This window comes from Acomys minous (genome assembly GCF_964271855.1).
Source record: "Acomys minous genome assembly, chromosome: 11".
Taxonomy (NCBI): domain Eukaryota; kingdom Metazoa; phylum Chordata; class Mammalia; order Rodentia; family Muridae; genus Acomys; species Acomys minous.
In genome coordinates, this window is record NC_140492.1 from 56972658 (window position 1) to 56983459 (window position 10802).

Below are 10802 nucleotides of genomic sequence, written 5' to 3' on the forward strand. Positions count from 1 at the left end.
GATGCCCTCTTCTGCCTTCCATGGGCACTGCATATATATATTCACATGCATACAAATAAATAACAATTTAAAATAAATAAAAAAAATAGGGCTGGAGAGACGGCTCAGAGGTTAAGAGCACTGACTGCTCTTCCAAAGGTCCTGAGTTCAATTCCCAGCAACCACATGCTGGCTCACAGCCATCTATAACGTAATCTGATGCCCTCTTCTGGCCTGCAGGAGTTACATGTATAATAAAGAAAGAAAGAAAGAAAGAGAAAAAGAAAGAAAGAAAGAAAGAAAGAAGTCTTTTAAAAAATAAATAAATAAAAATAAAGATGACACTTTTGAGGACTTTACAGAGCCAGCGGGAATAAACAATGGAGCCAATCTGTGCCCATTTCTCTGGCTTAGGAAAGGACATTGACCTTGCCATCCATCACCATCCCCTCTCAGCACGGAAGGGGGATAAATAGCGTGGGTGAATCCGTTCTAACCACTCTGCTTCTTAAGCCCCCTTGGTCATGCAAAGTCAGGTGGGTATGTCTCCGTTAGCCCTATGCCCTGCAATTCTGGAACAAGACAATGCACAGCGATACATGAAGCACGAGAAGAGAACACAGAGCCCCCCAGAGACCCAAGAGGTTTCTTCGGCTTGGGCCTTAACTGCAGCCATGAATGAAATTGCCTCTCAATTTTTTGATTCGGCATAAAATTGAATCCATTCCTGAAATATTCTAGGCAGAAAGAAAAAAAGGCCAGAAATGAGAATCATTCACAAAATAAATCTCAGGAGACGCGGACATGCATGGTTGGGAGAACACCACAGGGTCAAAGGTGTCACACCAGGTCCCCGCTGAGAAGGGGCTGAGCACCTTCAGACCCAGAGCCAAGTGTTCCCTTCCCCTCTCTCCTGGCAAATATCCACCCTACCGTCTTCCTTGTGCCTGAGGCTTTCCCAACCACTGCGGCCATAAAGTTCTTGCTACCTTATACACTTTAACATTCTGTGTTGTTCCTGAGTTTCATCCATGTTAACTGTTTCCTCATATAGACCTAAGACCCTTCGTTTTATAACCATCCACACAACAAGGTGGACACTAGACATCTAATTATGTTTGCTGGCCCATTTACAGTTATTCCATGGACAGGGTGAGCACAGCTCAATATGCTATAATATTACCTTTTTTCCCCATTCTGTAATCATCTAATTTTTGCATATATGTATATAAGTATGTATGTGTGGGCATAAATGCAAATACGTGTGTGTGTGTGTGTGTGTGTGTGTGTGTGTGTGTGTGTGTGTAAGCTAGAAGTCAGCCCTAGGTGTCTTTTCTCAGGAGCCATCTGCCTTATATTTTGAGATAGGGACTCTCATAAGCCTGAAGATCACCTGGTAGGTGGCTGGCTAGCCATGAGCCCTAGGTATCTCCCTGCCTCTGCCTCCCCAGTGCTGAGATATGAGCCTGCACTACTAACGGCGGCTGCTTTTCAGCATAGCTTCTGGGAATGAAATGTAAGTTTTCACACTTGTGAGGCAAGCATTTCGCTGACTGAATTATCACAGCCCTGGACACTTAATTTTTGAAAATGTTCTTTCATGGTCAATAAAGACACTACAGGCAGCTCACGGAAGTTAGGTTCTGTGCCCAAGAGTACCCAGCCAGTAAGCAAACAAGACAGGACAGATCCGAACGTTAATTTCTGGAAACAAAAAAAGTATACAGTTACCTTTTTTTTTTTAACCTCAATTATGCACCAAAATTACCAGGGTCCCCCAAGGATTGTGAGAAGTAATTTATAAAGTCCTGGATTTAAAAAATTAACATTAGATCTGAGGGCCCAGAGCTAGGGGGGAAATCAAGCTGTAGATCTGAAAGAAAGGGAAATCCTCTCCTCATCCCCTTTCCTTTGTCCTGAGGGCTTTGGGTCTCCAAAGGGCTCTGCACTCAAGACCCAGGAGGGAGGAGCAGAGCTGGGGTGGGCAGAAAGGGAGGGCACAGAAGTGCCAGCAGTGGGGGATGGGACAACACTGGGAAATTTGAGAAGCCGAATCTACACAAAACTTCCCACAACTCCCTAGTGGGGTTCCCATTGTGAGCATTCGCCCCCTGAGACAGACACCCAGGGACAGCAAGCAGGAAGTCACTGAAAAGAAGATCCCAGGGAAACATCTGAAAAGTCAGCCTCTGTTTGTCCCTGAGCTTCACGGAGCCATTCCTGCTGACCCTGCCTGTGCCCCAGCCCCACAAGGCTGGCTGTCATGGCACAATGCATGCGTGCTACAGCCTGGCATCTGAGGCACAGGTGCCAAGGCAGAAGGGGTGACCTACTGGCCTGTGGTGACAAACTAGGTCTGGCAGTCCTAAGTATGTAAGAACTGCACTTAACTCAACCTAGTAGCTTCACCTGAAGGAAAAGGTTGGCAGCTAAAAGTCAAGACAAAATAATGAGAAGGTGTCTGCCAATGAGACAAGGGGGAGAGAAGTGACCCACAAGTGGGCTGCAGCCTGGCACCGCGCTCCTGTGGGACAAAAGGCTGAGTAGGGCTCGCTTTATCAACAGTGCTCTGTCCTCACTCTAAATTACTGCTTGATGATTCCTTGGTCCTGAGCCCTCATGAAAACCAATAGATCTGAGCCGAGCAAGGTAGCGCACGCCTTTAATCCCAGCACTCGGGAGACAGAGGTAGGTGGATCGCTGTGAGTTCGAGGCCAGCCTGGTCTACAAAGGGAGCCCAGGACAGCCAAGGCTACACAGAGAAACCCTGTCTCGGGAAAACAAAAACAAAAACAAAAACCCCAATAGATCTGACTGAGACCCAAGCATTTATGTATGTAAGTCTTACACATAAATACCTCTTCTTGGCCTGGGGGGGGGGGTGGGGGGGAGGGAGAGGAGATACATATATATATATATGCATATATGTGCACATATATGTATAAATAACAATTAATGAAAAAGAGTCCATGAACTCGAAAGAGAGAAATGTGGGGAGTATTCAGAAAGAGAAAAGGGAAATGTTATAATTATAATCTCAAACATATGCTAATTGTTTTATATTGAATGTGGGCAAGATCAATGTCTCTTTTGTCATAAAAAGTTATTTTATGCAATCCTGTTCTCTAAATTTCATTAGCTTTTCAGAAAGGACAGGCGGGAGGGTTTTGTTGTTGTTTATTTATTTGTCTGGGTGTTTTGTTTTAGCAAGGTCTCTTTATGTAGTTCTGGCTGACCCAAATCTTGCAATGATGACCAGGCTGGCCTCAAACTCACAGAGATCCTCCTGTTTCTGCCTCCTAAATGCTGAGATTAAAAGCATGCCTGGCCAGCAGGAGGCTTTTAAGAACCAGTCATCTGTGTGTCCTGCAAAGCATTTTTCTTTCTTTTCTTATTTTTCTTTTTTGTTTGTTTGTTTGTTTGTTTGTTGAGACAGGGTCTCTCTGTATACCCTTGGCTGTCCTGGACTCACTTTGTAGACCAGGCTGGCCTCGAACTCACAGTGATCTGCCTGCCTCTGCCTCCTGAGTGCTGGGATTAAAGGTGTGTGCCACCATGTGCCCGGCTGACAAAACATTTTTCTTAAAAGGAGATAAAATGAGGCCTCCACATTGGCTGGGATGTTCTGTTCTCATATCTCCACTGTGTGAATCTCTTTAACAAAGAAACACACACACACACACACACACACACACACACACACTCAGAACCAAGTGTTCAGGAAGGTTCCTTCTAACCCTAGCTCAGCCTCTTGGTCCCTGAGGGTGGGAACGTAGGGACAAGCCCACTCTGCACACAGGCAGGACCATCTGATAATCAAAGGCACAGAAGTCAAGGTATCACTCTCTGTAGTTCTTTCTGGGGCAGAACAGAGAAGGAGGCTAAGACCATGGGAGACAGTTAGTTGCAAAGGAGGTCGAGAATTTGACAGGCAAGAAAAGGATAGTTGGGGAGATGGGAAGGAGAGAAAAACAAAACAACCCTCCTAAAACCCCTGACGGCCTTTTAGGACACAGATTACAGAAACAGCACACGTCCCCCATAGACTGGTGTGTGGGTGTCTAAAGCTCTGGGGTTGTGCGTTTTTAACAAATAAGCAAAGATACTTCCAGGGCAGGAAAGAGCTCAACCTCATTGGGAGGGGGAGCAGGTTTTTAAGCAGGCTGTGGAAGGGTGAGGTAGGAGAACGGGAAATTCACATACTCAATCTTTGCACTTGAGCAAAGGGATGGCAAGCCAACTCCATAAGCCCTTGCACCATGTCCACTGCCCGGCTGCACGCTCACCCCTACCCAGGTCCCTGAAACCACAATAGCTAGTTGTATTCCCTCCAGACTCCAATGAAGAAGTTTCTTCCTCTTTATGATACTGCAAACATTACCACCTCAATTTTATTTTTGAAAATTAAAACCAAACATTCTCCCTAACAGCATCTTCCCACCTGCCGTGTCAATTTTAGGAGCTCAGTCCTTTGGGTTTTGAAGGGTTTCAGATTCCTAAGATTCAGAGAGGGGCACTTATCTAAGCTACTCCTAGGGCTCTGTCTGTCCCAAACTTCCCAACAGCAATCATCACTAACAAGGTCCCTCAGGAAGGCGTCCCGGCTCGCTGAGGTGTGAGAGAGTGAACTGAGAGTCCCCAGCCCCGCGAGGCTGTCTACGTCCCAGCATCACACTGGTGGGTGTGGGGGACCGGGCGGTCATCAAGCCGGCTGCTGCAAAGGCCGGGGCTGAGGGAGGAGGCATCCTTTCGGGGATGGTGTTTCCCCCTCACAGCCCAACTCTTCGCCACTCCTAAGAGCCGCTCCCACCGGGAGCCGGGTGACCGCAGCAGGACAAAAGCGCGGGTAGGCTCACTCACCGACAGGCTCGGGCGTTCGAGGGCGAGCGCGCAGCCGCGGGCGTGGGGCTCCGCGGCCGGTCAGACGGGCGCCTCCGGGGCTGGAGGTGCTGCGAGCGGCTACGTAGGTGGCGGCCCTGCGCGGCAACAAGCGGCGGACGGGAGCGGACTGAGCCGGCGGGCGGCAGCGCGGCTCTCTGGACTGGGAAAGCTCGCGGCGTGGCAACTTCCACGCGCTAATTTGCATTTCATTTGCATGGAGCTCCAGGAATGGACCTGCCACTCTGCCGCCACGCCCACTCCCGCTGTGCCTGGGACTCTGGAGTCAGAAGAGTTCAGGACCACACTGCCCAAGTCTTCCCAGCCCTGTGCCAATTAGCGGCGGTGCTCCTGGATTTTCAGTTTTTTGCATCTCATAGAACTCTCAATATAAAGCAAAAAATCATCACTTGTTGGAAAATTAATATTCTTTCTCACTGTTACAGCTGCTAACAGTACCAGACCAATCAGCACACACACACACACACAGTGTGTACTGAAACATTTTTAATAAAGTATTCTGAAAGACTTTGTTTCAAAATTAGTTACCTGCAATTTCCTTCAATTAACGATGAAAAACAAATTACGTAGGCAGGATAGCACAGTCATTTAAAATTTGAACTCCGGAATCGACTTTACCAGCTTCTAGCTATAAATCTTTGGACAAGTTACTTAACATTTACTAATTAGATTTTTTTTTTTTTTTTTTTTTTTACCACAGGTGATTCCAACTGGGCTGAGCATGCAATTACTAGTAAATCTGAAATGTGCAAGTTTGAACTGAAACAGCTTACCAAGAGGCATCTAGTCCTGCCAGAGGGCAGAAGGAGCCGAGGTGGAAGAGGCCATAGAAAGCAAAGAGGACATCGAGAAAAGACAGCTGCAGGTTTGTGCCCAAGATACCTGACCCAACCCCTCAGGCTAACCAGACCCATGCTAGAAAAAGTTTCTGAATCTGCTTTTTCCTAGGAACCCCCAATCTAGATTTTCTTTGAAGCATGCTCTTGCTGGGTTCTGTCATAAGAAAGTTCCAGAACTGAGTTTTAGGTCTGGTTCTGATAGAGCTGGCCCTGTGGTCTGGTGAGGTCCTGGTTGGCTCTGGTCTTCGACTTTCTAATCTGTATCATGATGTCAGTGGACTGGCCAGCTAAAGTTCCGGAGCTGGGAGGTTCTCTATGGGATAGCTTTCCAGCCATCTCTCAGTACTGGCATCTGGTCTCTCTGACATCTTCCCTTTGCTGCACGTGAAGATGCTCACAATCATTTGGAAGATTCCTTCAAAGTCCTTTTAAAAAGCTGGTTGGGGCTTGCCTTGCATTTTGCTTAAGCGTAACATGAAATCCTAGTTTCCTGACCTCTTCATTTGCACTTTCTTTGGGGCTGGTTAGGTTTAGTTTGCTTTGGTTCCTTTGCTGTGGAAAGCACCAGAGACAAGCACACAGACTGGGTTGTGAAGGGACCACCATGCAAATCACTCCCCGGATCGAGAGCAGCAGCTCTGCACAGCTTTGATGACACACACCTTTGTAATCCTGGCACCCGAGTGGCTCAGGTAAAAGCCTGGGATACATAGTGAGACATGGATGCTATGGATCTGGAGTTACCACATCTGGAGCTGCCTCATGTGGATGTTGGGGACAAAACTCTTGTGCTCTGCAAGAATGGAACGCACTCAACCACTGAGCCATCTCTCCAGGCCTGGTTAATTTCTTCAACTGTGTCTTCCACGGCTGCATCTTGCCCATTTCTTTAACTTGGTGTGTCTTTAGAGTCTTTTCCTTACGATTAATCTGTTGAAGAACTTGAGGCCTTTAGAGTTTCTCTGTGTGGGAACAGTAAATTCAACATGATCTGGGCATGGTGCTAACTGCCATCAGCAGCTGATCCAGATTCCATCACACTGAGGTTTTACAGCATTTATAAGATTGTAGATGGTGAAGTGTCTTTTCACCAAAAGACACAAGCTATCTGAGTTCTGGTCGTGTGCCTGTGTGGTGGTGGTGTACTGTGGTGTGCATGTACACATGTGTGTGCAGGTAACAGATGTGCATGCATGGAAGCAAAAGGCTGGCATCGGGTATATTTTTCTACCACTTTTCATTCGTTTTTTTTTTTTTTTTTCTGTGTAGCCCTGGCTGTCCTGGACTCACTCTGTAGACCAGGTTGGCCTCGAACTCAGAGATCTGCCTGCCTTTGCCTCTCGAGTGCTGGGATTACAAGTGTGTGCTCCCACCGGTTGGCCACCCACCATATTTTGGGGGACAGGTTTTGCTTTTGGATTCAGGTACTCTAGCTAGCCAGCAAGCCCGTGGAGGCCTTGTCTCCCAGTAATGGGCTTACAGGAACGTGCTGCCGAGCCCAGCTTTTACCTGTGTGTGGGATCCACACTCAGGCCTTCCTGTTTCCATAGCAAATTCCTTACCAAGGGAGCCATCACCCTTGCCCTGGCTAATGTGTAGCTTTAAAATTAGAAGCAGTGAACATTCAGTTCCTAGACTAGTTAATTGTTTGAGGGCTACAATAATAATTTTGTTTTATTTATTAGCCACATACATTTGCCTATTTGACTACGTAGCCTGAGGTCAGGCTCATACAAAAAGAGCTGGATAAACAGGGTTTCCTTTTAATTTACTGATAGATACAATAAATTGGCTATTATCCTTACAGGGGTATTTACCAGGCCTTGTTTCTTTGTTTCTTTCAATGCCAGGAGAGACTCAAACCTGGCACATGATCCTCCTGCCTCAGATTCCCAAATGCTGGAATTACAACTGTTTGCCACTATTGAGCTAGGGCTCAGGTTCTTTTTTAATATCCCTAGACACTCATAAACTTAAATATATTTAATGAGTTTCAATTTGCCACAATTTTAAAGCTCAAAGTGTCCCATTTGGGGCCATAAGGAAGAAGTCTCTTTCACGTGTCTCTGAGGCTCTCTTGATAAGGCCGCCGGCAAGGTGGGAACTAGCATGAGAAGGCTCATAGCTTCAGAGGGATACAATCCATCATGATTGGGCAGACACGGGAGCGAGCCACAGGTGTGGTGATAAGAGCAGGAAGCTGAGAGGTTACATCTCAGCCACAAGCATGAAGCAGAGACAGCCAGCTAGAAGTAGAATAAAGCTATACACTCTCAAGCCCCGCCGCTAGCGACATGCTTCCTCCAGCACATCTGTACCTCCTAAGCCTTCCCAGACAGCGAGAAGCAAGTATTCAAATGCCAAAACTTAGGAGGAAAGCATCTGACTCAAACCGCCACATTCTTCCCCTTGGCCACCATTGACAACTCCAGGCCATATCATAATGCAAAATCCATTCAGTTCAATTTCCAAGGTCCTTGAGGTTTGACTGAGAATGGCCCCCATAGGCTCATCTGTTTGAATGTTTAGTCATTAGGACAAAGTGGCACTGCTTGGTAGGGATTAGGGGGTGTGGCCTTGCTGGAGTAGGTGTGGCCTTATTGGAGGAAGTATGTCACTGGGGCGGGGCTTTGAGATTTCAAAAGCCAAAGCCAGGCCCAGTGGCTTTCTCTTCCCATTGCCTGTGGATCTGGATGTAGAACTCTCAGCTCCTTCTCCAGCACCACGTCTGCCTGCATGCTGCCATGCTTCCTGCTATGAGACTGGACTAAACCTCCGAAACTGTAAGCAAGTCCCCACTAAATCCATCGTCATGGTGTCTCTTCACAGCAATAGCACACTGACTAAGACAGTCCCCGTGGTCTTTCACAGTCCCAACACTGTTTAAAAGTCCAAAGTCTCTTCTGAGAGTCAGAGCAATCTCTTAATTGTACCCACCTCCATAAAATAAAAGATCAGGGAACTTGAGGAAATCCTGGACCAGTGCAAGATTAAAAGCCAGCAGGAGAAACTCCGACTCCTGAGGCCCCATGTCGCGCTTTGCTGCCCACTGCCTACAGCTCTCTCTCGGTTCCGTTCCACTCCCTGTATGGAGTGCTTCTTTGCAGGCATTCTATGCATCTGGCGTCTCCATCGTCTTGAGGTCCCCACTGCAACCATCTCAGGCTTCACTATCGCAGCTTCCACACTGGCCTCTTAGGGCCTCTACCCAGGGACTTCCCTGCCAGTGCTGCTTGGCCTCAGTGGCTCTCTGGAGTGGCAAGGAAGAATCTACAAGACCCTTAACATACAGCCTTTATACCTCTAAATCTGGCACCACATGCAATGATACTGCAGGGCTTGGCTGCCCAGTTTGGGAGGCTCCCTGGCCCCTTGAGTCACATTAGCAGCAGCACTGTTCTTTAGTGGCTTTCTAGGAGCAACACAAACAAACAACAACAATAACAACTAACTTGAGGCGCTGTTTCATCAGAAGCTTAGTTGGGTGGGGCCTTGACTCCGCCCCCAGCACCCTTCCCTTAGTTCCAGGCAGAGCAGGCCTCTCCCCAGTAGCATTTATCTCCTTAGCAATTACAGCCTCTCTTCCAGCACGTGCCTCGGCTATAACATTAAGCTTCCTTGGGCTCTTCTTTTTCTCTCCAAACTGTATGTTTTTTTTTTTATTTCTGCCCCACTTGCTCTTTTTCATTTAAGTCCTGCATAAGCAGTATCAGCAACAGATTCAACATCATGTTGTCTTGAAATTTTCTCCACCAAAGAAATCAGACTGTTGCTTTTTCATTTAGCCTCAGGAATGTTCTCAGAATGGGGGCAGAAGGCAGCCAGATTCTTCGTGAAAACATCACAGGAATGGCCTCTAGCCTATTTGCTGTTAAAGTGCTTGCTTCCCTCTCAAACCTCTTGACCTGGGTCTCTGCAGCCCACACTGCTGCCATTAACACTGTCTTCAGGGTTCCTATTAGAACTATCCTTTAAGATCTGCTTTCAGTATTCAATTGTTCTTCTAGTCCAAAGTTCCAAAGTCTTCCACACTTCTCAAATACAACAACAACAACATGGCCACATTCTTTTTTAGCAGCAGCTGCTCATTTTCTGGTACCAACTTCTATATTGCAAGCTGAAAGTAGGCTAAGGCTCTATGGTCTCAAAGCCTATCCACAGTAGCATACTTCCTATGATCCTTTTGTGGCTGCGATAAAAGCCAAAAACAACTTATGGAAGAAAAAGCTTATGTTGTCTAAAAGCTCCAGAGGATGACTCCTTTCGTTGAAGAGGCATGGCAGCTAACAGCAGGCACAGCTGCTCGTGCAGGAAGCTGAGAGATCGCATCTCAGCCATGAGTACAGAGCAGAGAGAGCAAACCGGAAGTAGGATGAGGCTTTGTCCTTTAAAGCCTACCTCCAGTGAAGTACTTCCTCCAGCAAGGCTCCACCTCCTAAACTTCCCACACAACGCCATCAACTGGGGAGCTTAGTGTTCCATCCATAAGCATACAGAGGGCATTTCTCACTGAAACCACCACATCCATGCATTGGGTTTGTGTCTAAGGCCTTGTGTGAAACTTAAATCCTCCATTTTAAATAGTCTTTTAAAATAGCAACAGCCATTTAAATGGATAAATATGAACTTAGGCGATGCCATTCTTATTTTACATTCGGCCATCCTTCCTCCTATATTATAATTAATATTATAGCTAATAACCCATGGGTCCTCTACTCCACTAACTATTCCACACATCTTGCAGAGCTTTGCTTTCAGAAAGAGTCATCATTTGAGTAAGAATGGCTGCCACAGGGTCATATATTTGAATGCTTACTCATCAGAGAGTGGCACTACTTGAGAAGGATTAGGAGGTGTGACCTTGTTGGAGGAAGTGTGTCCCTGAGGGTGGGCTTTCAGGTTTCAAAAACCCCAAGCCAGCCCCAGTGGCTCCCTCTTCCTGCTGCCTAAAGACCTGAATGTGGAACTCTCAGCAATGTCTGTGTGCAGCCATGCTCCCCTCCATGAGGATAATGGACTAACTCCATGAAACTGTAAGGCCAAATTAAATGCTTTACCAGAGTTGCCATGGTCATGGTGTCTCTT

The 10802-nt window shown here is 46.9% G+C and overlaps 1 protein-coding gene across 1 annotated transcript in view; it reads right to left on the reverse strand.

Annotated features, from left to right (window-relative positions):
- The window catches only part of MYLK (myosin light chain kinase), a 247120-nt gene extending 242118 nt beyond the window's left edge, over positions 1-5002 (reverse strand). Inside the window, exon 1 of the mRNA XM_084802385.1 lies at positions 4840-5002. The gene's annotated coding sequence lies outside the window, so the exon portion shown is untranslated. The remainder of the gene's footprint in view (positions 1-4839) is intronic.
- Between the last annotated feature and the right edge of the window lie 5800 nt (positions 5003-10802).